A 25,173-nucleotide genomic window follows, 5' to 3' on the forward strand; every position below is an offset into this window, starting at 1 on the left:
CAAGATAACTGCTATTATTTTTGAAGCCTAAAGGATGGGAGAGAAGGAGCCCAGAGTCTGCACAGTTCCAGGCAGGGGACAACTAACGATTTCAGACGTCGGGTTAACACCAAGAACTAGTTTCCTGTTTGGACTAATTAGAGAGGTATAGATGCAGGCAGAAATTATTACTGCTCATGCCTTGTTAGTTCTTGCTGTCATAACCGTCTGAAGAACCTGAGCATGGTCGTCCTGGTCTGTGGGGCATTTTGCACTAATTTACCATATTCATATATTTTTTTCTTTAGATGAACTTAAAAAACTTCTGGATTTCCTAAAAGATGGTAGGTTGGTGTTTAAAAATAACTATGCTAAAATATATATCGTACGCAAGCATGAGGGGAGTCCTGTGAGATGGGGGGCGGGGGGGGCAGTCAGAGTGCATGTTGTTGTGGTAAATGTGCCAGCAGACTTGACTGAGGCAACCTTTATGTGTCCACACGTTCAGAAGCCCAGGAAGCTCCCTGCCTTGCTTTTTTAACAGCTTGTTAAATTCCTGTCAGATTAAGAGTCTTGAAATATGGATGCCCCCACAGAAGAAAAACAAAATTATTTCACATCAACTCTGCCTAATTTTACTTGAGTTTCTACCTCTTGAGTTTCTTCCATTCTCCTGATAGTACAGATGTTTTATGCACTGTAAAAAGATTGCATTTTGCCTAGAATCAACCACATGCAAAATACACTTTGGGGATCTTCTAGATACCATGTTCATATATCACATCCCATTCTTTGGGATTTAAAAAGCATCTAGTACGGGATAAGCACTCTGTTTTCATAAGTAAAAACAGTTCTGTTTGCCAAATGACATGTCAACCAAGCAACCACATTCAGAAAAGAAGGAAATGCATCGTGCTTTGGGATCATGAAATGTGACATGGCATGCAGACCCACAAACAAGTTCATGAAGACTTGAACAAGTAAAAGAACATCCGACAATTTGTAGTGCAGCACAACCTTAAGCTTTGACCTTATCAAATATTAAGCTTTATCAACAAATAACAATTTACCAAAATGTCTCACGTTTTTTCTTCTCAGTAGCATTTTATTAATTTCAGATGGCATTTTAAAGGCTGTGCTGGAGGGAAAGAACCTGCAAAGCATATACTAATACACATGCACGCACACACACAACCTAATGACCTCTAAGAAGCATGGAATTTTTGCTCAGCTGCCAGGGAATGCTTCAAGAGGCTTGTGCATTTACAGTTTTCAAGAAGCAGCTGTATATGTTCTCACAAAATCAGACTCTTTCTTTAGAATAAACTGCAAATTTAACACAAGAAACTCCAAATTCCTAGGCACTGGAAGTCTGGAATTTCTCTGCTCTACCCCCCGCCCGCCCCCCACCAGAATGTGTGCATAATTACTCACATACAATCTGTGATGTGATCTTGCCTTGTTCTGGGAGACTGCAGTCCTTGGTAAATAGGAGGCAAACCGAAAGAAATGCAGATTGTATGTTAGTAGAACAGGAGCAGGGGGAAAGGATCATCGAGCTGCACAAATCCAGCTCTTATAATCTTCACTTTTCGTTACAGGAACTGGAAGAAATTACATGCGGAGGAATCCCCATCTGCTTTGGTGACCTCTATTCGCTCGGTGCCTAGAGTCAGCTAGAAAAGCGTGTGTGTGTGTTTCTATGCACTGGATTACAGGAGCCAGAATAAGCCTTTTTATGGCTCCCATGGCTGCACAGGAAGTTTTGCAATAGGATCTCATATGGCAAATTGGTGAGGAGAATTCCAAAGGGAAGAGAAGGCAGGGAAGGGTGAAAATGAAAGATACTGATGAACAAATAATTGCATTGAATTTCAAAGTGCTGTGGGCTGTGTGCAGCTGTAGAGTAACCTCAGTGCTGATGTGTTAATATCAGTTTTTATTAGCTACCATTACTGGAACCCACTCCTGATTAGAGATGGGCACGAACAGCAATATGAACAAAAAAAGCCACGAACAACCCAATCTGCTGTTCCCGAACAAGCTGTTCATGAGGCCCCATTCTAAACGAACAGGTGGTCCTTGCAAGCCTTGTTTGCATTCGTCAGACATTCGTCAAGCCAGATAGTCTGGCACCTTTCAATCAATTCCCCTGGCAACATAGGTATGGACTATCTGAACTCTGAACTCCTTCTGGATTTCCTTCTGGCTTGTAAATTAACCCCTCAAAGTAGCTTCCGGCAGACAGCCCAGTTTTTTCCACTGTGAAAAGAAAATGACAGGAAAGGGATCCCATGGAGATTCTCCCCGCCCCTCACGCACCTGGCCGCAGCAGCCTGGAGCTGCTGGCTTTCGAAGTGAGAGGGATGGGAAGAATCTCCCTGCCCATCTCGCACCGGGCAGCAGCAGCCTGACGGGATGGGAAGAATCTCCCTGCCCATCTCGCACCGGGCAGCAGCAGCCTGACGCCGCCGGCTCTCCCGGTGCGAGAGGGACGGAGAGAATCTCCCTGCCCGTCTCGCCCGTCTGTAGCAGCCCAGCAGCACCCGCTCTCCCGGTGCAAGAGTAATGGGGAGAATCTCCCCGTCCCCCTCGCACTGGGCAGCAGCAGCCCGGCAGTGCTGGGGTGGGGCAGGGGCAGGGCTCGGGGTTGTGGGGTGTTTAAAGGGCCCTGCTGCTTGTAAGTGGCAGGACAGGGCCCTTTAAACTATCAGCTGGCAGGGGGGAATCCCCCCTGCTGCCTGCTAGCTGATGGTTTAAAGGGAACTTTAAAGGGCCACGAACAATGAACAATGAACATGTTCAGAACAGGTCAGGTTTGTCAATGTTCGTTGTTCGTGGATGGCAACCAACAACAAACAGCGTGTTCAGTTTTTTTCCGTTCGTGCCCATGTCTACTCCTGATATCTCCAGCCCTCCTCCTAGTACTCTGCAACCATTATGCCAACTCTGTGCCCAAAGGACACACTATCTATTCAATTGTAAAGCTCACCTGTCCCTGTATGCAAGATGTAATATTCTACATATGATGAGGCACTTTATTAGCTTGCTTTTAAAAAAATAGAGGCATTAGGGTCAAAGAACTATCAGCTCTACCAAGAGCAAGTCCTTCCCCAAGAAACCCTTGGTCTCTACTTCTTCAGTTTCAGCACACAGCCCTTAGGCCCAGAATGTATCTGGCTAGTGACCATCAGCTTGAATGACTGATAGGCCACTAATGTGTTCCTGTCATCACTCTTTATCTGCACTGAGTGAACTGTTCAGCACACCTCAAGGCTTCCTTGCTAGCACTGCTATTCCTCCCTCCCAATGTTCTCATGCTTGCTGATCACCACAGAAACAACAGGTAGGATCCAGAAACCATGTATAATAATGATAGGCTATCCATGTAGAATCAGGGTAGGCCTGCTGCACTCTCTCAACGGCCTTCCAGTCTTACTCCTCAGTTTGCACCTGATGGAAATTGCAGTTCTGACCTTGCAGGGGTCTCCAGGCCTTGCAAGCGAAGTGAGTGACAGCTATTGCCACTATGTGGCATTGCACAGGGTATCTCTGCTTATCAACCACCTCTTGGAGTTCTCTCCCAACTCAAGCTCTTAATCTCCAAGATGGATTCAGCCATTTTGGGAAGTAGAGTTGATCTTTTACCATATAAGCCAGAGTTCCAATACAGGCTTACTTTCACTCTTTTTTTCCTTCTCCATGCTGCCTACCAGAAAATGAAAAGTGGGAATTGCCCTGAACTGGACTAGGGGGGAAAGGTGACCTGCGGCACAACGGGGGAGGGGGGTGTCCCATGTCCCCGGTGCTGCAGTGCCTGCTTTCCCCCCCTTCTCTCTCTTGCAAAGCTGGCAAAGTGATTACAGTACCCTTAGAAGGGAAAGGGGGATAAGAAGGAGGAGGAACGCCCCCCAACTATCTGCTGAGATGCATCTTTAAATCAACAAAAAAAGCAAGCTCAATTTGCCCCATGAAGTGCAAGTGTGGAGCGACTGCAAAGAGCAAGGGAGGGAGAGGTGGGGGAGAGCAGCTGGCCAGCCCCTAGAGAGAATTTCTACCCTGGTGATTCTTCCCGGCAGACAATTGCAGTGAGCAGCCATTCTTTGTCAGACTACACTTCCCAGGGAAACTTGAAGGAACCCAACACATGAAGAACATGTGCAAGGCATCTCATATAGTTTCTCTCTGAGAGCCAAACTACAAGTGACGTCTTACACAGGTTGGACACTAGTCGGCTTCCCTCAAGTTTTGATGGGAAATGTAGGCATCCTGGTCTTGCAGCTGTAATGGAGAGCCAAGCTGTAAAACCAGGGCGCCTACATTTCCGATCAAAACTTGAGGGAAGCCGACTAGTGTCCAACCTGTGTAAGATGTCACTTGTAGTTTGGCTCTGAGCTGCAAGTTTTGGTGAGCAATTCTGGAGGGGAAATGCTCGGTAAAACAGTGAGTGGAACTCTGCTTCTAAGTCTCTGTGTTCTTTCCTTTTAGCCTAAGTGGCAACTGTGGAGAGAATTATCCTTTGTGACTGAATCTGTGTATAAATGTCTGAAGATCTGTACCTATCTTGAACCCATCACACTCATGAACAATTCTGAAACCAATACACTTATGAATTATTCTGAAAACATTACACATATGTATTTATAAACTATTTCTGATTAAGTAAAACATCTATTTTATCTAGTATAAGGGAGTTATTACTTCACACCCACCCCCAACACACTGACCATTCTATCATTCTACCATCTATAACTAAGCCTTCCTATACTATATGTTAAACAGAGAGAACTAAGGCAAGAGTCTTTGGTGAAAGCAAAAATCTAAGGGAACAATAAGAAAGGCAGAATAACATAGGTCTCAGAAAGGGGGAAATGGCACCTGCACCAACATGAAACCTGTATTATTAGCAAAGGATTATGATATGGACTACATATTGGAAAAAGTTATTCCTTCATTGAACTAATTTTTGAACATGATCTGGATTCTTGGCCAAGCTTCTTTATCAGTATACCCAGATTATTGGCTAATTGCACTAAAGAGATTCCAACCCCTCTTTCAATATATCGCTCACATTTTTATCTTATCCTCCTTCACAGGAGCTCAGGCCAGCATACATAGCTTTGTGTGTCTGAGGTTGGAAATACATGTTATAAAGTACCTAGGGATGCTCAAGTGAATTTCATTTCATATGTTCCTCCTTCAACTTCCCATGCACTCGTTTGCACAGTCACAGTTCAGTTTGCTCCATGTGAGCGCATTCACATGTTCACTCTCAGCTCCTCCTCAACTGCTGAAAGTATCCCAGACTCTGTTGCTGTTTTTTTTTTTAATTATTGTGCGGTGCCAGTGGTTTCCATTTTTCCCTTCCAATAATAATGTGGTTTGAAATGGATGCAAACTGTTGCATTACATTTCTATAAAGAAATAGATCTATGTCTTTCTTTGCTGCCCCTGTAGTTAATCTTTGACAAGGAAATTCTGTTTAAAACTGCCAAATTCTCAGTTTCCCCTACCTCCCACATCCATTCATTGAAATGCAGATCTTGACACTTTCTCACACCTTAAAGAAATGTAAATTGGCAAGTCAGGAGCATACAATACTTGCTCTACAATGTCCATCCCTGAGAGTTCTTGCTGTGAAGACAGAGCTGAATTGGTGCTCTGCCTTCCCAACTCACATGCAAATGCAATCACACAAAGGAAGCTCCAGTGAAAACGGCATGCATGTGTGTCAAGCAAGAGACAGCCTGCATGTGAATTGAGGACCACACATAAAATCCTGCACTTGAGTGTACCCAGGTACTTTGCAACATGTATTTCCACTTTGTGTGTGCCATCAAGTTGCAACTGACTTATGGTGACCCCAGCAAGGGGCTTTAAAGTCAGGTGAGAAGCAGAGGTGGTTTGCCATTGCCTTCCTCTGCAGAGTCTTCCTTGATGGTCTCCCATCCAAGTATCAACCCTGCTTAGCTTCTGAGATCTTATGAGACCAGTGCTATACTATACCGTTCCACCACCCTGTACATCGCTTTACCCTCATCCATTCTATTCTCTTACCAACACAGAGATAGGTTGCTGTGAGAGGAAATGTGACTGGCTAAATTCACCCAGTGAACTTCATGGCCAAGTGGGAATTTGAACCCTGGTCCCCTCAGTCCTAGTCTGGTACTACACCACACTGGCTCTCCTTGTGTGCTTCAGTTAAACTTGAAGTTGTGTATTGCTAGATGGAAGGAATACTATTAACTGGGACACTTCCCTCCTAATCAGCAGCAGGCATTATCTGCTGCAATTGGCGGAAATAACGGAATAATAAAAAGTTATTCATAATAAGTGATTGATTGATAGTAAAGATTTCATGGCACTTATGCAAATTATTCATGCAGTAGTTAGCATTTAGAAGATAATGGGAAAACGTTGAATCATATTTTACAAAAATATTACAGCAAGCCTCTTATTCAGGGAGTTATGTTCAGCCAGCTTTTAAAAGATGTGTCATTACATTCAAATAGTTCTTACAAAATGCAAATAGATTTCATAGCTGTGTTAACTCTTTGGGGCTAGTGTATACAGAAATGCTGCTACACAATTTACATCTGCGGCAAGTCATGTAAAGGATGCCTCGCAGAATAGATAATTTTCCACATGTTATTTGCAATGTAGTTATATTTGCTAGAGAGGTTACTATTAAAGGGCTGAACTATTTAAGGGCTGAACGGGGACAGCAATATGTATTTATTGATGTATAAAGTCAGGATGGGGATCTATTGTTTTACATGAAAAGACCTGCATGATGGGTGAGTGGGGCTAGACCTCCTTCCCACCTTTCTAAACTTCATTGCTTTTGAGCGCTTTCATCTCAGTTTAACTCCAATGCAAAAAGAGAACCAAGTAGGTGGAGGAAAGTACTTCAAACAACAGAGCACTCTAGGGTAACAAAGGGAACCTCTGGCTCCCTCCACTTATGAACATTTTTTCATGTAAAAAATACAGCCCCCACCCTCTGCTTTACCCATGAATGGGGAGGCTCATGAATAAGTACATGCAGCTATCATCTCATCACATATGGACCCAAGAATAGGAAGTCCTTGATTTAAATTCTGGTAGACAGCCTTTGGATCAGGAAAGACACTATCTCTCAGTTCCATCTCATCTGTAATATAGGGAATAATAATGCTAACAGGGTTAATATAAGGTTTATTGCAATAATATATGTGAAGCATTTTTAAAATAATTTATTTCAATGTATATTATTATCGCAAGCCACTAGAGACTGATAGCTTGCTCTGTGGAGATAGTCTTCCTGGAAAGATGTCATATATTCTGGTGTTAATAAAGTCTGTGTTCTTTCTTGATAATCCTTAAATTGCACCCTCTTGCTATTCTGGACTTGTGAGAGCAGTCTCATCACATATAGTAACAAAACTTGGGACTTTATTCTGAGCTCCAGTATGGAGTAGGGGCTAGAGTGATGGACTAGGATCTGGGAGACCCAAGTTCAGTTTCCTGCTCTGCCATGGAAGCTTGCTGAGTGACAATAGACCAGTCACATACTCTTAGCCTAACCTACCTCACAGGTTTGTTGTGAGGGTGGAAATGGAGGAGAGGAGCATGATGAAACCCACTTTGGGTCCCCATTGGGGAGAAAGGTTGGATACAGATGAAGTAAAATTAAAATTAAAACAATTCAGTTATGACAAATCCTGTAAATAGCGGCACCTACCCTGTATCCACAGACAGAGCTAACTCTGCAAATGAGATGTTTCCATTTGAAAAATTAGTTCATCCAACAACCTACAAGAAGTCATTGGATAAACTTGAAATGGCACTCAGATACTCTGAGTGTTAATCTTGTATCTTAACCCAGACCTAACCCCATCCTTTCTCCATGATGGGTTGTTCTATGAATTTAGACAAACAATCACAATTAACTTCTACATGGAACATTTTGAAAAAACAGCTCTAGAATCAGCACCCCACAAACCCAGTGTATGGTTCCGGTTTGTGGATGATACATTCATCATTTGGAGCCATGGGGAGGAAGAATTGATGGAGTTTTTGAATCATCTCAACAACATCCACCTGAACATACAATTCACAATGGAGAAAGAAAGTGAGGGAAAACTCGCATTCCTGGATACCTTGGTCATCCGCAAAGCAAACTTTCAGTTAGGTCACAAGGTCTACAGGAAACCAACTCACACTGATCGGTACTTACACAAAAACTCCAATCACCACCCCCGACAGAAAAGAGGCATAATGAAAACATTAGTGGATCGTGCAAGACGGATATGTGAGCCGCGCTTTCTCAATGAGGAAATTAATCATCTAAACCACGCACTTCAGGCAAATGGCTACTCCAGAAATGAAATCCGAAGAGCAATCAAACCCAGGATGAATCAAACAACCAAGGAAAAACAGTCACCTACAGGGAAAGTGTTTTTGCCATATATCAAAGGAATTACTGATCAGATGGGAAAGCTTATGAAAAAGCATAACCTTCAAGCAGTATTCAGACCCACCCGAAAAATACAACAGATGCTACGATCAGCAAAAGACAGCAGAGACCCCCTCACCTCTGCAGGAGTATACCGTATACCCTGCAGCTGTGGACAAGTTTACATCGGGACCACAAAGCGTAGCATCCAGACAAGAATAAAAGAACATGAAAGACACTGCAGACTTGGACAGCCTGAAAAATCAGCAGTGGCTGAACATAGCCTAACTCAAACAGGGCACAGTATCTTATTCCAGGACACCAAAATACTGGACAACACTTCCAACTACATTGTCAGACTGCACAGGGAAGCCATTGAAATTCACAAGCATAAGCAAAACTTCAACAGGAAAGAAGAAACCTTAAGAATGAACAGAGCATGGGCTCCAGTTCTGAAAAACACCAGGCCAACAAAACACTCCACACCCGACAATAGCCCTGCAGAGAAGATTAGCACATCAAGCACCAATCCATATGCAAAAGAACCTCCTCAGGATACAATGAAGCCTCCTGCCATTAGCATTCCACACCCTGGGAAACTCTTACAGAATGACTCAGCTCAACCCCACCCCTCCTGAGTAGATACAAATGACCTACATCTTTTCCACACTGTGACACTGAGAGATCTCTGTCTTTTGGTGCTACACCTCTGAAGATGCCAGCCACAGCTGCTGGCGAAACGTCAGGAACTACAATGCTAAGACCACGGCAAGACAGCCCGGAAAACCCCCAACAACCAACAATCACAATTAAGCTCATTATGATTTCAAACTGAGCTAACATACCCTTGTTTGATGATCAGATTTGAACTTCCTTGCAGTAACACAATAAGGCTGAGCAGAATAGTTGAGTTTCAGTGTTCATATTGAAATGTGCCTGTTCAACAAGGAGGATTTTGTGCGTGTATGTGGAACAGATATTCAAATTACATGAAAAACTGAATCCATTCTGATACTTTTTGTTCAGCTCCCATAAAAACAAAGCCACAGAAATTCCCCAAAGGAGTAAAAACCAAAGCAGCCTCCATTTTATATACCCTGTGAAAGCCCCCCCCCATCCATCTAATAGCTCCACCCCTAGTCCTTCCTGTAGCCAGGGTGGATATCTAAGGGCCAAGCTACAAGTGACAAATGACACTTGAATGGCAAGTGGATTGAGTGGAGCACAAGTGAACGGGGAGAAATACACTTGCCCTAAGATTTGGCTCAATGGGGTAAAAGATAGCAAGAAAGATAAACTAGTAAATGTATTGTAGCACAGCTTTTGTGAGCCAGAGTGTGTTTTTCCACAAAGACTTATACAACAATAAGATTCTTTGTTATTTTGTCTGTAACAAACTGGACAGTTACCAGGTAAATTTTTGAAGAGCTAACACAAAATTTACTGTCTTCTGCTTCCATTCAGAGTGGTTAAGCAGATATTTGGGGCAGTTCAAGAAAGCAGCTCTGTTTTTAAAAGCAAAACAAGTCATGAAAAATGTAGAAGTCAATTAAACAAGACGGCTATAGTGGCTTCAAATCAGGTCAACTTCTCATCTCCTAACAGCTATTTTAATCTCCTTTAGCTATACAAAGGGATTATTTAATTTGCATATAAATAGAGTGTTTAAGAACTGGACCAATCTAATGCTAAAATGCTAATTAAAGTTGCATTTTCCACTTTATAAATAAATAAAAAACTAGCTGCATTTGGGCCCAGTAGGTTATAGTGATTTGATATTATCACACAATTAGGGTAGAATCCTCTACAGGTTTATACAGGCATACCTGTACTAGGAGTCAGATTCTTATAGGTTAATCCCTGGGAGTCCACAGAGAGCCTGAAGACACAACTCCCCTTTCATACTGAAGTTAATAGACAAGCCCTTATGGTCAAGGAAGCAATGTATACCTTACAGCCTCCACACTAGCAAACAGAATATTAGATTAAGTAAACATCAACCAGGTTTGGCAAAAACTCACTTTATCAAATATAATTGTATCTATTTATTTAAATTCTAAGCTCTCTTTTCTCTAGAAAAGACAGCTCCTACAGACTATGCCAGGAACTCCTCAACGGGATTTTAGGGCTTATTTTTAATTTTTTAATCTGAAATATGAATTCTTCCCCTTCTATTTCTCAGACTCACCAACTCTCCCATTAATGTTCCTGTCTTCTTAAAAGAAGTTAAAACAAAATGTTGATGGAGCTGCTAGTGTAACTCATCTTAGAGTAATTCCACACACATTGGATAATGCACTTCCAATCCTCTTTATAGATCATTTGGAATGGATTTTTTCATGTGCAGAACAAATAATCCACCTCAAACAATTGATAAAGTGCATTGAAAGTGCATTATCCAACGTGTGCGGAATCAGCCTTAGAGTGGGATATGCTTCAGCCATTGAAATAATGGGGTATCACTTATCTTAAACTGTTTGTCATCAAGTTGTCTTCTGTTCAGGCACACATTGGAACTGCACATGCACAAGCCTGCTGCTTTGGAAAGAATTTCTAGCTCTTTAAAGCCTTGAAGAGGGGCACTCCTCCTTCAAGCTCATGGGAAGACCATTTCCTGCGCTGTGTGGGAGAAGCGTCCGCTTCCCTCAGTTCTGCTGAGACACCATGAGCTCAAACTAGGTCACACCAGAGAGTTCACAGCAGGGCAGGAGAGAGGGAATGTGTGCCTGCACAGGAGACAACTGGATGAACAACAGTTACAGATAAGCACAACTCCATTTTCATCTTTGGTCTTTTGTGCAGTTCCACATTGGGAGATTAGCAAGCTACTGACAAAGGAGGTGGGGTGAAACTCTCAAGGAAATGATATTTTTATTAAATGATATAACCATATCTTCAAATTCACAAAAAACCCTTGACATTTTAAAAAGGAAAACTGAGAATGAAGAATAGTTTTGCCAATTGTTGGTTCTTTCCTGAAATGAATGTCCACAGCATTGTGCCTCACAAAGGTACCAGCAGATAACCATGTAGCTGCTCTGCAGCAGACAACCACGTAGTTGGAAGGGGCACTCCTTGGAGAAAAGCTATATAAGATGCTTTGGCCCTTGTCAAGTATGTTTGAACATTACACGGACACAACGCCCCAGTATATTGATAAGCCAGGCTTATAGTAGCAACAATTCACCTAGATAATGTCTATGAAGAAGCAGGCCTGCCCTTATTAGGACTGGAATGACACACACAGAGATGGGGATCTGTTCAAAACAAGCCGGTTCTATGTACATAAAAGGATAATGACCTCTTTACATCTAAAATGTGAAGTGATTTTTTATTTTATGTTATTTATAGTCCACCTTTTTCACTGAGACTCAAGGCAGATTACACTGTATAAATCAATACAATCATAGACTGGGATATTCAGTAAACAATAAAATAGGATTATAGAAATTTGGAAACAAGCAGAAATCTGATACAGAGCTGGAAAATGCTGAAATAAATTCATATGACATACATTTATATGACATATTAACAGCATAGAATCTATCCAGTAGTATACTTGCAGCAACAGGCTTTAAACACGGGAACATTACGTTTGTCTGAACCACTTACATACACATACACTTATATATATACACACACACACATATACACATATACTTACATACAGCGAGGAGGAGAGGAGGATGTTTCCTGACTTCTTTAGGCAGGCTGTTCCATAAGGTGGAGGCCACTACAGAGAATGCATGTATACAGGTAGCTGTTGATTTTGCCCAGCTGCAGGATGGCACCTGCAGAATGCCCTGTTTGGATGAGTGAAGTTGCTATGGCAGAGAATAGGGAGAAAGGCAATCTGAGGGACCAATGCCATGAAGGGCGTCGCATGCGGGAATCAAAACCTTGAAATAAGCCCGGTAACTGATAGGTAGCCAATGGAGTAAATGCAGAATAGGAGTAATATGCATGCTTCATCTAGCTCCAGATTATATCCAAGCTGCAGTGTTCTGCACCTACTTGAATCTCTGAGTTGATTTTGAGGGGAGACCTACGTAGAGCGCATCACAGTAGTCAACTCTCAATGTTACCATACTGTGGCTCCAGGTGGCCAGATTGGCTGTTTCGAGGTAGGGGGCCATCTTCCAGGCTAGACTGGGTTTGTACAAGGCACTTTTTCAGCTGTGTTGCTTTTCTAGCTGCATTACGGGTTTAGTATGTTCTCTAGGGTCTGCAAGAGTCAACTGAACCATATCAAAGGTTGGAAGCACAAAGTCTTTAATATCTCTGCCTTCCCAGCCAGCATCACTTCTGTCTTGTCTGGGTTCAGTTTCAATTGTTTGCTTTCAGCCAATGGACCACAGCTGTCAGGCAGTGACTGAGGGCCTCTACTACATCACTAGAGGATTTGGTTAGAGGGATATAGAGCTGGGTGTCATCTGCACATTGATGATGAATTGTTTTGGTTGTTGGTATTCTTGGCTGTTGCAAACATCTGCCTGTGGGGAACCCCAGTGTTGGAATACAGATTGGATATATGAATCCCCAATAGACCACTCATGATGGGAGCATAAAACCCTGCTCAACACGTCTGGGTTTGTCTGAGCCAGCTATGAGGATTGCTTGCAGCACAGTGTTGTGGTAAACAGCCCAGTTCCAGCCTCCTGCACAGTGTCAAGGAGGCTGTGCTACTTCTCTTTAAAAGACATAACAGTATAGCATATGGTCCTGAGTTCTAATGCATTAATATGTAGACCCTTTCAGCTGACAGCCACACATTCTGTGTGGAAATATTACAGCAACAGACACCCCATCCCTCCAAGGAAGCATCAGCAGTGAGAGTTATCTCAGGTTGCAGAATCCCCAAACACGAGGACCTTGCAAAGAAAGAAGAAAAACAGGGTTTCTCACCTGTAACTGTTGATCGTCGAGTCTCTTCTGTGCAGACACACATTGGGACTGCGCAGGCGCAGGCCAGCCGCGGAAAAGATTTTTCTAGCTCTAAGAGATGTGAGGGGGACGTTCGGATCCACCGCGCATGCGCGCCGGTGTTCCCGCCAATTTTGAATGCATATATATCCGAACGTCCCCGGCATTCCCTCAGTTCACCTGAGCCGCCGGAGAAACAATGGAAGAAACCAAGCACTCACAGCGGGGCAGGCGGGAGGGAATGTGTGTCTGCACAGAAGAGACTCGACGATCAACAGTTACAGGTGAGAAACCCTGTTTATCGTCTTCGTCCTTCTGTGCAGCCCCACATTGGGAGAGTAACTAGCATCTCACCAATGGGGGCGGGTGTGAGTGTCTACTTGAACAAGGACTGCAGGACAGCTGTGCCCACAGCCGAGTCACGTCGTGCATGCACATCCACAGAATAGTGCTTGATGAAAGTGTCTGCAGAGGACCATGTCGCAGCTTGGCAGACGTCCTGGAGCGGCACTCCTCGCAGGAAGGCAGCAGAAGCAGCTTGCGCTCGAGTGGAATGAGCGGTAACCAACAAGGGACACTGGACTCCAGCATGCTGATAGCAAAGTTTAATCGTAGACACAATCCAGCGAGAGATGGACTGGGCAGAAGCAGGTGAGCCCTTGCGAGGGCCAGAGTAACACACAAACAGGGCAGGAGACTTCCTGAAACATTTGGTGCGGTGCAAATAAAACAATAAAGCACGCTTTACATCCAATGTGTGTAGTGCTCGTTCCCCTGGGGATGAAGGTGTGGGAAAAAAGGAAGGGAGGATCACCTTTTGCTGCAGGTGAAATTTGGAGATCACCTTGGGTAGGAACTCCATGCTAGTGTGGAGCATGACCGTACCAGGGAAAAACTGCAGGAAGGGAGGGTCACACCGCAGGGCAGACAGCTCCCCAACACGCCTAGAGGACGTGATTGCTACCAGGAAAGCCACCTTCTGAGTGAGCAAAGGTAGGGGACAAGAAGATAGAGGCTCAAAGGGCTGGAGCATCAGCCGGGAGAGAACCAGGGAGAGACTCCATTGCGGAATGGGATGGGCCCTAGGAGGGAAGGTCTTGAACAGGCCCTTCAGGAACTGCTTGGAAAGCCAGTGAGTAAAAACTGTCTTCCCATCAATCTGCTCATGGAAGGCAGAGATTGCAGCCATGTGGACCTTAACACTGGAAAACGCAAGGCCCTGGGAGCAGAGTTCCAGGAGGTAGTCCAGGATGACAGGAAGCGGGCAACTAAAGGGAGAAACCCCCTTCAGGGCCAACCACCGGGAAAAACGTGACCACTTCCTCTGATAGGACAACCTGGTGGACGGTTTCCGGGCATTCAAGATCACCCCAAGCACTCCAGAAGAGAGGCTCACTCCCGGGTGCCCAGAAGCCAGGCAGTCAGATTCAGTACAGCCACATCGTGATGCCACACCCCGTCCCTGGTTAAGAGGTCCGGGGCGTGAGGCAGGGGGAGGCATCGCCCCTGGGACAGGGAAAGTAAAAGGGGGAACCAATCCTGGCGAGGCCACCGAGGGGCAACGAGGATACAGTGGGTTCGGAAGGCCCTGACCCTGGAAAGAACCTTGTACAGGAGCGGGAAGGGCGGGAAGGCATAAAAGAGCCCTGGGGACCAAGGTATTTGGAAGGCCTCCCCTAGGGAGTGGCGGCCAATGCCGGCCCGGGAGCAGAACAGCGGGGCCTGTTTGTTGCGGGCAGTGGCGAAAAGGTCGACCAACGGCGTGCCCCATGTGCGGAAAACCTGGTCGAGGTAAACCCTGTTTAGGGACCACTCGTGCTGAGGCAAAAACACCCTGCTCAGCGCATCCGCCGAGGTGTTGAGATCCCCGGCAATGTGCACGGCTCTGGGAAGGACGTTGTTGACCATGGCCCAATTCCATAGAGTCGTTGCCTCCTTGCAGAGCTTGAGCGAGACCGTCCCTCCCTGCTTGTTGAGGTAGTAGCAGGCCGTGGTATTGTCCGACAGGACCTGAACCCTCCTGTTCCGAATGGCATCTGCAAAAGAAGCGAGGGAGTAACGGATCGCCCTAAGCTCAAGAAGGTTGATATGCATGGATGCCTCAGATGGGGACCAGATGCCCTGAGCCGAAAGCTGTCCACAGCGCCCTCCCCATCCCAAGTTGGAGGCATCGGTATAAACCGTGACCTCAGCTAGGAAGGGGCCGAAAGGACAACCTTCAGACAGGTTCCCAGGGACAGTCCACCAGGCCAGAGAGCGCAGCACCACCCTGGGGATGGAAAACCTCTGGTGCTGACCCATGGTGAGGGGGTTGTACCTCCGGACAAACCAGTTTTGCAGAGGCCTCATACGCAGGCGTGCAAAGAAAACCACCCCTGTGGTGGAGGCCATAAGGCCCAACAGAGTCTGAACCAAAAGGGCAGTCTGATACCGGCAATGCATAAAATGCCGGGCCAAAGCGGAAAGCCTGGCCAACCGGTCTGGGGGCAGGTAGGCTCTACCCAGCAGGGAATTGAAATGGACCCCAATAAACCTAATGGCCATGCCCGGGGTCAGGATAGACTTATCCCCATTAACCACCAAGCCCAGCCTAGCCAGCATGGACAAAGTGAGGGCAATATGGGCCTGGAGAGAGTCAGGCGAGGGTCCCACCAGGAGCCAGTCATCCAGGTACGGGTAGATAAAGCAACCCTGGGACCGCAGGTATGCCACTACGGTGGCCATGCACTTTGTGAACACTCTGGGTGCAGAGGCTAGCCCGAAGGGCAACACTGTATATTCATACACAGAATTCCCATACACAAACCGCAGGTATTTCCTGTGGCCCTCAAATATAGAAATGTGGAAGTAGGCATCCTTCAGGTCTAGAATGGCCAGCCAGACGCCCACCTCCAGGAGTTCCATGACTCGCGCCAGGGTCAGCATGCGAAACTTCTCAGCCTTCAAATAACCATTGAGGCCTCGAAGGTCTAAGATAGGCCGGGAACCTCCACCCTTCTTATCCACAAGGAAGTATCTGGAATAAAATCCCCATGGGGAAGTAGAGACATTGACCACCCGGACAGCACCTTTGGTAACCAACTCCATAACATTATTGTGTAACACAACATCACAACATGGAGAACAACGGGGAGGGAGAGAAAGAGGGGGTGCATCCGTAAACATCAACTTGTAACCATGGGCCACAATGGACAGGACCCAAGCGTCAGAAGTAACACGTTGCCAACAGGGCAAAAAAGGTCGAAGCCTGTCCAGAAACTGGGCAGCAGGGGAAGCACCCTCGGAGGCCAACGGGGGAGCGTTCAGGCGCAGTCAGAAGACCGAGGGCTTCTGCGCCGAGGTCGAAGGCTTGGGTGAAGAGGGCTGTTGCCTGCCCTTGGACCGGCCGGAGCGCCTGGAAGGGTGACGCTGCTGGGCAGAGTAGGATCGGTGACCGTAGGACTGGCCCGAGAAGAAGCGCCCTTGACGCTGCTGGTAAGGCTGGTAAGGGGTCTGGTAGGATCGGAACCGACCATAGCGATACCTCGGACCCGACGACTGGGCTGAGGGGGCGACCCCGAGGGACTTGGCCGTCTGCTGATTCTTCTTCATCAGGGAGAGGGACTCATCCGTCTTCTCCGAGAAGAGCTGGGGCCCCTCGAACGGGAAGTCCTCCACCTTCGCCTTCTTCTCTGGAGGCAGGGCCGTGGACCGGAGCCAGGCGTGCCGACGCAGGACCACCGAAGTTGCCATCGCTCGCGCTGCAGAGTCGGCGGCGTCCTTGCCAGCTGTCATTTGCTGTTTTGACAGCTTCACGGCCTCGGCTTGGAGGGCCTTAACCAGGTGGCGGCGATCCTCCGGGAGGTCGGAGAGGTAAGAGGACAGCCTCTTCCACAGGAATAGATTATAGGATCCCATTATGGCCTGGAAGTTGGCAATACGGAATCCCAGAGACGCGGATGAGTAGAGTTTCCTGCCCACGCCATCCAGCTTTCTGCCTTCTCGGTCCGCCGGGGCCGACGAGGAACCGGAACGGAACCGAGCCTGACCCTCCTCAGCCACGATCGACGAGGGTTTCGGGTGATTGAAGAGGTACGGGCAATCATCTTGCTTTAAACGGTAGTACCGTTCCACCTTCTTTGCCGTCGCGGACAGGGACGCCGGCGTCTGCCAGAGCGCGAGAGCGTTATCGACAAAATCCTCCACAGGGGGAAACGCCACCGACGCGGGGGACCCGGAATACAGCGCCTCCAGCAGCTTACTCTTGGGCTTGGAGGTCGTGGAGGAGACGTCTATCTCCAGCGCTGCGGCCATCCGCACCATTTGTTCGGAGAATAGCCTGTAATCGTCATTCGGGGACGATGAGCGGGGCCCACCCACGGTGTCATCCGGGGAAGGATCCGAGGCCGCGTCTGAAGAGCACTCCGACGGTGACGCCAGACCTTCATCATCCTCGGAATCCGAAAACTCCGGCGAGGTTTGCGTCGGAACCGAAGACCGGTGAGCGGTTGGGGCCGACGGATAAGTTGCAGGAACCGGCGGTCGCAGAGGCAAGCCCGGAGGTGGAGGAGCGGGTGCTGGGAGCCCGACTGGCTGAGCCGGAACGGAGACCATCGGAACCGACGGATGTTGCAGGAAGGGCAGCGACTGCTGGAACCACGCCACAAAATCCTGCCAGGAGGTCATGTTCCCAACCCCCGCGACCGGCTGGCAAGGGGGCAGAGGAGCAGGCACCGGGGCAGGCCAGCGAAGAGGCATCGGAACCGACGAGGTAGACGGCAGTGGAACGGAGGCCTCTGAAGGCGCCGGGGCGGACGGCAGGGAGCGCTCAAAAGATTGGAACGGTTCCGGGAAAGGCGGAAACGGCATAAATTCCTCGGGAACCGACGGAGGAGGCGTGCAAGGAGGCGACGGGGTGTGGAGACTCACCACATCGTCGGGTATCAGGACTGGTTCGGCCGGAGAACCAGGCAGCACAGTCGGAGCTGGGGACAATGCACGGCCCTTGGCCCTCGACTTCGCCTTGGCCTTCTTGGACGGGGGCTCCGAAACAGCCTCCGGAACCGAAGGCTTGGAGGAGGACTTCGGCTTGGGCGCGGAACGCTTCTTGGCCTTCCGGCCCGAAGGACGATCCCCGGAACCGGAATCAGGTCGGGCCTCCGGAACGGGTTGCCCCGTCGGTTCCGAGGGAAGCGGCTCTGGCGACTTACGAGACGGCGCCGGTGACGGAGCTGCGGAGCGCGGCCTATCTCCCGAAGAGCCCGATGGCTTGGGGGGGAGAAGGTTGGCATCCCACAAGAAGGCACGGAGCCTGGCCTTCCGATCACTCCTTGCCTTCGGAGTGAAGGACATACAAATGGAGCAGCGCTCGACAACATGCCCCTCGCCCAGGCAGATGAGGCAGAGCTCATGGCCGTCCGAATGGGTCATCTTAGTGCCGCATTTATGACACTTTTTAAACAAAGATGTCTGCGGCATAATGAACGGTATCTCCCGACAGATGACAAGGGGAAAATACCGACCAGCAGAAGAAACGATCCAAAACTCCGAAGAGACGCTGGAAACGAACGCTAGACAATAAGAACCTTTTCGACGGCGGCGAAAAAGGAACTGAGGGAATGCCGGGGACGTTCGGATATATATGCATTCAAAATTGGCGGGAACACCGGCGCGCATGCGCGGTGGATCCGAACGTCCCCCTCACATCTCTTAGAGCTAGAAAAATCTTTTCCGCGGCTGGCCTGCGCCTGCGCAGTCCCAATGTGGGGCTGCACAGAAGGACGAAGACGATCTTGTGGTTCTGAGAGTGTATATATGGATTAAACATTCTCAGGAACCAGTTTTGGAGGGTCTGCATGTTTAACCTGGCCAATGGAACCACAGTCATTCTTGAGGCCATTAAGCAAAACAGCCTTTGTATGTCCCAGGCCGACTGAAATCATTTTCTTTTAAAAGGGGAAATCATGGATCTGATAACATAAACACAATCTGTGGGCCATACAGCCCTCCCTAAAGTAGCTTTCAAAACAGCCCCAATGTATTGAACTGACTGCACAGGTATTATTTGTAAATCTGAGACAAGAAAACCAATTATTTATTTCCAACTATTTTAAAACAGCAGCAAGATTAACCTTAATGAACTTTGAAACTTTCAAAAACTCATTTAAACCACAAAGGTCTAGGATAGGCCTGAGGTCCCCATCTTTCTTAGGAACAAGAAAAAAATCTTGACTAAAATCCATAATCCATTCAACATTAATAATTGATTGAACAACCACTTTAGACATTAAAAAAAACCCTTTGAGCTTCCCTCACCAGCTCAGGGAGGGTATTATCCACTGCCCTGATGGCTGATCGACAAATAGGTAGTTCTTTAAACTTGAGTTTATAGCCCTCTCTGATTATAGTCAGCAGCACCCAAGAGTCAGATGTGATAGACTCCCATTCAGTAGCATAGGTGGCAAGGCTATCCTGGAAATTGATTGTAGACTCTTGTTTGAATCAGAACTGTTTTTGAGGGCCTTGACAATCCTTTGGGTGCTGATGCTGGCCTGGTTTAGATCTATAGCCCATTTTCCTACCTTTCTCTTACCCTGAAACTGCAATGATGGTGTTAATTACCTCTGTGGGTGCTGTACCACTGCAATGGAAAGTACCTTTTGGAACACACGGATGCCTGGGACAGGTCCTCTTCTTGTAATGCTGATGCTCAGCAGGAATACCCCTTGAGATTTTGCTGTCTGCCTCTTCTGCTTCTTTTGAGCCAGAGTCTCATCAGTCTTAGCAGAAAAGAGGGATGCTCCCTCAAAGGGTATGTCCTCTACTTCATTCTTTATTTCAGGTACCTCAACCAGGAACGACTCCTGAGAATGATCAAAGAAGCCATTGACAGTGTTGAGCAATCAGCAGCATCACACCATGCATTTATCTGCTGTTGACTGCTTCTGCCTGCAAGAAGTTCACCAAGGCTTTCTTGTCGTTTGGGATATAAGAAGAGAGCTTTCCCCACAGGAACAGCTGATAACCTCCCATAATCATTTGATAATTTGTGATGCAGAGGTTAAAGGCTACAGAGGAGTACTGTCTCCTTCCTAAAGCACCCAGTTTTCTCTCTTCCTTGTTGCTAGGGATGGAGTGTGAGCCAGTTCTGTGCCTGGACTGCACCTTTTCAGCAACCAAGGAAAATGGAGGTGGATGAGCCACTAGAAAGGGGCAGGAGTCCTACTTGATCTTATACATGGACTTTTATCTTTCTGGCAGTAGGTGCGATAGGGACAGGACTATCCCAAACACCATTGATGTTGCCCCTGTGGCCCTTCAGCACTGGGAATGCCACTGCTGTTGGAGCATTTGAATATACTCTCCGGAAACTCTTATCCTTTGGTCTTGGATCCGAGGATGAGACATTTCTCTCCAGGGCCTGTTCCATCCTGAACATCTGTTCTGCATAAGTGAGATGGTCCTCACTAGGCAAAATAGAGCTGTGCCCCTGATGGATTCATCAGGTGACAGATCCAAAGCAATCTGGGATCCAACCTCAGATGGACTGACCTCTTCCTCATCCTTGAATTCAGAATGTAGCTGATAATGAACACATATGGGTGATAGTGGAGGGAGCCAGTATTGCTCTCTTGAAGTCAATGGTCATGGTTCCATCTTTGATCTTGCAACAGCCTCTGTCCACTCCAAGGAATAGGTTGGGGGGAAAGCTGTATAGGTACTGCTGCCATGGCACAAGTGATCATGGAGGCATCCAGTAGGATCTATACCTTGGATCAGATGGTGCAACCTTAGCAGGTTCTGGATGAGATGACAGCCCCAGTTCCGAATGTCTCTTGTCAGAACCAGCCATTGGGCGTGGTTCACCGAGAGAGGCAGGAGAGATCCAGCATAGGGCAACAACTCAGCTTGTATTTCACCATCTGACATGGAAGGTTCCAGCAATCCCAGATGATGGCAGTGTCTTCTTCAGTCAGTTCTGTTGTGTACCTCTCTGAAACCGGAGAATGGCTGTGAGACAGGATGGATTTGGAATGAGACTTCTTGATGTGTTTTATGTTCTTATGCTTTTTGACAGGCAGCTCCAAAGACCTCCTTAGACCCAAATGAGGGATCGATCGATCAATCGATCGATCGATTATTATGGTTGCAAGACCAGCCAAGTTAAGTACAAATAAAAAAGGGCTCAAAATTGGGATTTGTGGCCTGTTGGATTAAAGCTTGGTGCTGACAACACTGAGGATACAGATTCTGCCCTTGAAGGGGACTCCTTCACTGCAGATCTCTTTGCTGCCAATGAATCAGAGGATGACACCTTCTCCTAAAGAGAAGCCTTTAACCAAAGGAGTCTTTCATATTTGGCTTTCAGTGTAAATTGTTCACATGCTCAGCACACATCAACATTGTAAGCCTCACCAAGGTAGAACATACAGAGCTCGTACTCATCCAGTTAGGTAATTTTGGTCCTGCGTTGAGAGCACTTTTTGAATAAGCTCTCTGCAACATTTTGACCCAGAGAAACAATCAAGATTTACTGAGAAAACTGGAGTTAGATCCTTCAGAAACTCAAAGAGAAAGAACACCTACATTAGAATGTTAGGAGAAAGTACTTCTTGTCAGGCTAAGACAGAACTGAGGGAAGGGGGCGTGCTTCTCCCACAGAGCACATGACTGAGCAGGAAATGGTCTTTTTGCACACTTGAGGGTGGAGCCCCTCCCTCCCCTCAAGGATTTAAAGAGCTAGAAAATTCTCTCTGAAGTGGCAGGTCTGAACATACGCATGTGCCAATATTGTACTACATGGAAGACCCAAAATGAACCAATGCTTATGGACTTTTAACAACAAGAAAGACAGAGATGCTGCATAGGAAAGGACAATGCCAGGCTGCTCTAGCTCCAAGACTTGTCAGGTTCATAATAATTTGTAAAAGCACTGCTAGTGTATGTAGATACACCATGCAGTTGTCTCTCAGAATTCATACTGAGATATGAAAAGTCTGCCGACTATTGAAAGAATAAATGACCCTAGAGTCCAGAGCTTCTGTCTCCAGAGATATGATTGGAAAATGGAAAAATCTAATTCAATCTTCCAAGAAAAAAAAGAGTATGCACCACCAGATCTAGCCTATTGGACTCACATAAGCAAGATAAATATAACACCATTTGCACTACAGTGAAATGTCTGAACCACACAAGTTGTCGGGATGTGTTTTTATTCTCTCATTCTCCTGTAGTCACCACGTTTTATTTGGTTTGCCTTCCATGTGTATGAAGGTGCTCTTCATAGGACTGCACCTTATCCTATAGCTGTATAGATACACCCCAGCACCTTATCCATCCATTTCATATATATGACAAAGTAGGACATTGGTACAATAAATTGGTTAGCCTATAAGGAACCTCACCAATTTTTGCCACTTTGCAAAAACAAACAAAGCCATACTGATCCATGATTTACCATGAACAGAAGCCCACTTTTCATACAGCCACCAGGACTGTTGATGATGGTGGAAACTCACATTACTGGAAAGTAAGCAGAGAGACTGGATGAAAACAATACATCATCTTAGGGCACTTGAAAACCCATATCTTTATTTTGATAAGCTTTTGTGACCCAGAACCCAGCATGTCTGGTACAGGAAGTATTATTCTCCATGGAAGACATATACCCATCAACCCACAGTGAACACATCTGAAATCAAAATCCAATCAAAAAGGTAAACAATCCAATCAGAGTAGAAGCGAGCCATTTCCAATTATTAATGAACTGACAAAATACATTGAATAGTGTACAGAGCCTCTAAAGAGAGACAATTGCTTTCTTTGACCTAGTATCTAAGTCTACATAAGTAGACCTAATATTAAATCTACATAAAAATTCTGGTCTCTCCTCTTCAAACTCTTTTGCTGAAGTATGGAACTTTCAAGTCTGTAAGTGAATGTCTTAGACAACCTCAAGGGGGTTGAAAGTTTTCCCCACAGTTTCCTGGCGCTTCTGTTTTTAATATCTGCTGTGTGTCCATGTATTATTTTGCATAAAAACAACCTATTTTATCCAACATAAATAACCTTGATAGAATGGCTGGTGTTGTTGGGCACTGTGCCGGTATTGCTTAAGCAGATAATATCAGGGTTTGTTGCAAGGAATAATTCATAGGTTTGTGCTCCTGCAGCTAGTTCATTGTTGGTGGTAAGTAAATGACCCAAATTGTGCTGTTAGTTAGCAAGGGTAGGTCATTGCTGCTACTAACACACAGTCCTGTGAAAGGGAAGGACCGTCTTTCAGGATGGAGACATTGTAGATCCTTTCTGTCTCTATTGGTCCTGTTCCATAGAAGGAAACTGCTGGGTATCCAACTGACATTGTTGATCTGGAGTCCAGATCAGTATTGTAGGTTTATGAATACTTGGTATAAAGCCCACAGGTGCATTTGTGCACCTCCTGGGATTCCCCAGCTTTTTCCGATCCTTCCCAAATCTGCTTTGCTATGAAGTTTTGTGAAAGATTGCAGCAAAGCCTTGGGTGCCTGCCCTGTGGGTAAAAAAGTTTAAATTTTCTGGGTCCTGCCTATACAACAGCCATTTCCCCTATACTTCTCCCCATGGTGGTAATTTCCTCCCTCCCTGCCACCAGTGGGATTTTTTAAAAAATCAGTAATTGAATATCATGTTGTTTTAACAATACACAATACACAGATTGTTATATCAGGTTCTTCAAATGCCCAACATTCATTTTGTTTTTGAAAATACTTGTACATACTTTTGTTGTGATATATGAAGAAAAAGGTATATATCCAAAAGGGGCCGGAGGGGTTTTTTTTAAAGAATGTTGGGAATTCAGAGAACCTGACACACAGAACGTCATGTCATTATAATGATATAATTATATTCAACTGCTGATTTTTTTTTAAACTTAAAAGCCCGGGTGGTGCAGGGGTCAATGGTCACACTACCAAGGGACTGAAGCAGGAACAACAGGGGAACATAACATATGGAAAACTTATGCCCACTGCTCTGTATTGACAGCGGCAGCAGCAATGGAGAAACTACACAAGCCTGTCCCTGTAAGGAAAACATTTTTTTTTGGTTGCAAAGGTTAATAGAGATACCCCTCTGAAATCTGAATAAATGCAGATTATCAGTGTCAGTAAAATTACATACTAGTACTTTGCATTAATATAGTTACAATATTGCTTCACTGTGCCTTGTATTTAAAAAGGCTTGTGGCTCCTCAAAGCCCAGTTTTGCAGCATTTCCAGCTATAGGCCACATGTCGGGAAAAGTTGCAGTGTGTTTGCTCATGTGACCTAATTTTAATAGATACCAAAAATAAATCTAGTACCTTGGCTTTCTAATCATATAGCTTACCCATTTAAAACATATAAGTAATTTCCCAAGCATTCATGTTCAGGGCAACCATTTATTAGAAGATTCATTTAATGGTCTTACCTTGCCATAGCAGAAGATAACAGCCTCTGATTATCAATTGGGGGTGTGGGGGGGGGGAAAGAAAGAAAAAAAAGAAAAGAAAAAGAAGTGATCTCTCAGTGCTGGGGAGGCAGGAGGATTGTACTGATAAAGAATTGCAGTGCAGAGAAAGACGATAATCTCAGTCACAATACAAAATCCAAGGTGTATAGTCCAGGATTGACGGTCGGCTCAGAGCTGACAAGCTAGATAACAATTGCTGTTTAAGAGGCATGCTTATATAATATCAGGCTCTTAATACAAAAAGGCAGAAGTTGGGTTTGTCTAGCAGGTCCTTTTCTAAAGATTCTTTTTTAAAAAACTCACAGCAAAATGACAGTCTCTAGAGCTTCCTGTACCTTCAGTAAACGCTGGGCGTGGGTGGGGGG

The 25,173-nt window shown here is 46.0% G+C and overlaps 1 protein-coding gene across 4 annotated transcripts in view; it reads right to left on the bottom strand.

Moving 5' to 3' along the window:
* The window catches only part of KLHDC8A (kelch domain containing 8A), a 51,377-nt gene extending 26,554 nt beyond the window's left edge, over positions 1-24,823 (bottom strand). Inside the window, exons 1-2 of one of the 4 annotated variants that reach the window (XM_054979238.1) lie at positions 24,767-24,816; positions 1,414-1,459 (exon numbers count right to left, since the gene is read on the bottom strand). The gene's annotated coding sequence lies outside the window, so the exon portion shown is untranslated. Of the gene's footprint in view, positions 1-1,413; positions 1,547-24,766 lie in introns of those variants that run through there. The other 3 variants (XM_054979237.1, XM_054979239.1, XM_054979240.1) reach the window with 3 other exon arrangements.
* Between the last annotated feature and the right edge of the window lie 350 nt (positions 24,824-25,173).

Source organism: Eublepharis macularius, chromosome 5 (genome assembly GCF_028583425.1).
Source record: "Eublepharis macularius isolate TG4126 chromosome 5, MPM_Emac_v1.0, whole genome shotgun sequence".
Classification (NCBI taxonomy): Eukaryota; Metazoa; Chordata; class Lepidosauria; order Squamata; family Eublepharidae; genus Eublepharis; species Eublepharis macularius.